Below are 4756 nucleotides of genomic sequence, written 5' to 3'. Positions count from 1 at the left end.
CAAGGTCAAACTGATGTGATCAGTAAATACATCTTTTTAAACGCCACAACTTTTATCTGAAACATTTTTTTCTAAAATGCTTAGTTTTCGAGATATTTCACCGGTCCGGGACTTTTTGAACCTGTATATTATACTTATTCACATTCAAGTATTTTTACAACGCGTTTTCTTTTACATGCAAAAAGGGAGGCATTTCCGTTAAATAAATGAAACAGATAAAGCTATGTTCTATAAACATACGTGGTGGAAGTTGGCGTATATAGAGTTAATCAGCAAGCGTTGAAGAACAACTTATGATGCGGCAACTTATTGACGAAATTATAATGAAACAATTGTTGAATTGTGAAGGAAGTCGATCAAGTGACAATCCAAATTTCCCGGAAATTTCTCCTTAAATATGTTTGGATTTTTCACAAATTCGATCTTCGATTCAGTGGACGAGCTCTTTTGAATGTCAAAACGTTTGTATGTTTTTGGATTTTCAAACGTGGGATCTTTAAAACAATGCATACTTTTTCTTTCTCTGTCTAAGGTAGTAACGGTTCTAGTTATGGGTTATTGAAAATTAGAATGACTTCCATTTATTTACGTAAATTTGTCGATTGAATATTAAACTGTTAGTAATTATATAAAACAACAAACATCATAGTCTTGAAGTAATATTATTAAACTTTAAATTAATTGAGATTCCAAGTAGAAGAAGTAACTAGAAACATTTATGCGAAAATCTCAATTATATTGGCAAATATTTCGTATTCCTATAACGAGTTATGCGATACCCTTTACATTAACAATGTCCACGCAATCTACCAACAATTTCGTAAATTTAAAGACTGACCGTGACATAATTGGAACCGTTATCTTATCTATCTTTTTCTTTCGCTCTTTTGATCTCTTTTTTCTCGATGTCTAACACGGTTTTGATGAGAAGAAAAAAAATATATATATTACAAAGATATACGTACCTTATTTATCACATTTAAAAAATCACAGAGTTTTTCACCAATTGCTGTATTTATGATACGATATATTCGATTATTGCATAAAATTGTTACCTCTAAATCTTCTTTGGTGTTAATTATTAGTATTTTATTGCAATAAAAACTCTTTTGGGTTTCTGTCGATTTCTGTCGATGTATAATCGTTGATCCGACTTGTCTCTTAGTGCTGTCTCTTAGTGCTTTTATTTTTACAGACTAAAAACTTCTGCGGAAGCAGAAACTGAATTCTTTCGTTAAAGGTGGGGGACCGTGCACATGCGCATGCGCCTTTTTCATCATATTCAATTTATTATGAATCCTAACATTAGTTTTAAAGAAGAAAAAAAAAGGGTCTTTTGTGTTCCTTTCATCTATAATCCATTTTTCTTGTATTTTTTGAAGGCTCAACGAATATATCAATAGGTTAGGAAGCAGCTACTGACCGCTCTGTACGATGTAAAGTCTGGCAAAATTAATGAATAGGATAGAGTTAGGCTAAAATCTAGTTTAGGTTAAAGTTTAGGTTCTCGACAAAACAGATGTTTCTGTAGGCTTGCCGTCTGACCGAGGTAGTATTTTGTGCAACGCAAATAATTCGGTAAATAATAATAACGAGAGACGGGTGGGATAATATTATTTTTTCTTCTTTTTTCGAAAATGGCATATTAAATACCAACATGTATAGGCACATATGTAGACGTTACAATATTGTAAAAATTTCCCTAATCAGATAAATAATCTAATCAAAATTTTACTCGCGACAATATTTTCTCGCGATTGAGAATCTGAGGTACTTGAAGTAGTTATTAACCCATTAACGTCCAAATGTACTGAAATTTTACGCTGAGCCATTTATTTTACTACGGAAATGAGGTTTATTGTTTATAAAGAGTACCATTCCTACCAATCGATGTCGCTCTATCGAATAACATTGAGAAAATTAAAAAAAATTGCAATTTATGCAAAATTTTTACAAAATAAAATAAAAAGACATATGATTTTAGGGCTAATTTTTTCTTCTTCTGCTATTTTTTCCGTAAAAACGTGTTGGGAACACGTTTTAGATACTTTCTCGAGCGATACTAACATTTTTATGGAGAAAATAGCGGAAGAAGAAAAAATTAGCTTTAAAAACATGCGTTTTTTAATTTTACTTTGCAAAAATTTTATAAATTATGATTTTAAAAAATTTCATAAATTTCAAAAAATTTCATAAATTTCAAAAATTTTATAAATTATGATTTTAAAAAATTTCCTCAACGCTATTCGATAGAATGGCATCGAAATTGGTAGGAATGATACTCTTTATAAACAACAGACCTTATTTCCGTAGTAAAATAAATCGCTCAAATTAACGTAAAATTTCAGCATATTTGAGTGTTAATGAGTTAAAAAACAAAATCTTCTCGTCTCGTTTTCTGACTGACACTCGTAAGAAAATTAGAATTCGCGCTATCGAGGAATAACGAAGTCCGCGCGCGGACTCTCTCTTTCCCTCTCGTCTTCTCCCTCCCTTGCGAGAGAATAACGAATTTTGCGCTCCGGTATCGAGTTTAAACAGCGATGCGGGCCGCGGGCGAAATCGTTGCCTCGCGTTTTGACCGCCCAAGATTCGAAGGGCGGCCGTGCCCCGGTAGGTAATAATTATCGGCAAAGAGGGCAACTCGGCGACGGCGGAGGGGAGGAGGAGGGGCACAAGCTTAATCGTTTGGATTTAATTAGCGGATGAGGCTTTTGGGTTTAATTAGCGGTCCTGCGTAGCCAATGTCGCTTCGTTTAAAGACGCGAATGCCATCGCGCGCATCGTGCTCGCGGTGCCCTTCGCGTAATTACACCCGATGGCCGACGACGGTCGCCCGTAGCGTTGCCCTCTTTATTCCTCCCCCACCCTCCAAACTCGGGTCACACGCACGCACGCCAATGCGCGGCTGTTACCCTTTTCTCCGACGCGCTGTTACGTTTCCGTGGACTAGAGCGATCTGAGGATTCCATCATTTTGAGAAGTCCAGCTCTGCACGGGGGAGGGCAATTAAAATATCATCAATCATTGGCGATTGTTTACCTTGGCGATAAGGGGAAACGCGTGTATGACTACGTGTACGGCCACGCGAAAAGAATCCCTCGAGTTCAAGTCAGAATTATCTCGTCGAAACACGTGTCACGGCATATGCTGTGCATTTGGAAGATAACGGGTGCATTCGGGAAACACGCTATCCGGTTCTTCTATCTTTATCGCTCCATAGATATACAACAAGGATCGAATGACGCTGAATAGCGCCAATTGCGAGCTCCCCGAACGCACCCTAAGTCTAAAGCCTGATCTATAATATGCTCTTTGCTTCCTGCTTCTTTCTTTTTATCTCTTTCTGACTCAAATCTGAAACTTTAAGTCAGAGAAAGATAGGAGACAAGAAACAGAACGCAAAGAGCATATTGTAGATCAGGCTTTAAACTTGATCTATAATGTGTTATTTGCTTCCTGCTTCTTTCTCTTTATCTCTTTCTGACTCAAACCTTAAGCTTTAAGCCAGAAAAAGACAGAAGACAAAAAACAGAACGCAAAGAGCATATTGTAGATCAGGCTTACGTGATGTAAATATAATGATTATCCTCTTGATGATAGGCTTCATCATAGGCGTTAACGTGAAGCTAAACGTGAAAAAAAAATTTTGAGGAATGTAACTGTGACCGGTTTAAGATAATTGATAGGTTTCTCGTACCTAAACCTTTTTAAGCCTTTTCGCATATTATTATAGCCTTCATTTTCTTGAAATTTGTACGCTTTTTCATCTTTTTCAATCTTTTCTATACACGAGGAATTTCTGTTCGATATTTCAAATTTTTCATTTTCGCTGACATGAACGTTTACTTCGCCGATTCTGGCAGGCTTTGAAGAAGTGTAGAATTGTTAGAAAGAAAAGGAAGTAAATACAATCTTATGTACTACTATGTAAGGTAAACTCGGATAAGATGGCCATACTTTTTTAAAATGCGAAAAAATTCATTTCTTATTGTTATTTCTTAATAGCGTTTAACTTCACTGAAGCCTACAGGATAGTAGAGTCAAAAGAAAAATACTTCGGTGAAATTATTTATTACAAAAATATCAAAACATGAGCATCTTATCTAAATGTTAAAGATGGCCATAAGGAATAGATGACCCATACATATTTTATGTTCAAGATTCTGTACCTATTATTTTATAAAATAATGAAAAAAACATAATTTGACATATTCATTTTAGTATAGGATATTTAATACATATTATTTGTGAAAAATGTAATATACATATAAAATAGAAACCTCTATTACAAAACTTTAAATTTTAAATCCAATTTTTAATCAAAACATATTGCACATAAGATTTAATTACTGTAATATTGAAAGAAATTTTTGAAATATAACGACTTTTGTTTTATAAATGTTAGAATGATAGTGGGCCATCTTACTCAAAATGTGAGTAAAAGACTATTATAATAGTACTTATAAATAAATAGTGAAAATTAAAATAAAAATACACGTTATATTACAATTTACATGCCTACTTTATATATCTAACGTTGATTGCGATAGCTTAACTGTAATTTATTCAACGTTACAGCAAGTTTTAGTGGATACATGAGAAATTTTACAGGTAGTCGAAAATAAAAATATAATATAATATTCATAATCTTGCTATTTCGAAAAATGTACGCACATACGATAAATATCGATTATCTTTGTGACTGATTACATAAACGCAATGTTTTGCAATTATTAGAGAAATTACAGCCTAT

General features: G+C 34.0%; 1 protein-coding gene across 1 annotated transcript in view; it reads left to right on the top strand.

Annotated features, from left to right (window-relative positions):
* The window catches only part of LOC116848197 (protein ABHD13), a 183002-nt gene that overhangs the window by 92322 nt on the left and 85924 nt on the right, over nt 1-4756 (top strand). The window lies entirely within an intron of this gene.

Source organism: Odontomachus brunneus, unplaced genomic scaffold, assembly GCF_010583005.1.
Source record: "Odontomachus brunneus isolate Ranch 3 - 2012 unplaced genomic scaffold, Obru_v1 Obru_scaffold_091, whole genome shotgun sequence".
Classification (NCBI taxonomy): Eukaryota; Metazoa; Arthropoda; class Insecta; order Hymenoptera; family Formicidae; genus Odontomachus; species Odontomachus brunneus.
This window is presented reverse-complemented; position numbering and strand designations above follow the sequence as displayed.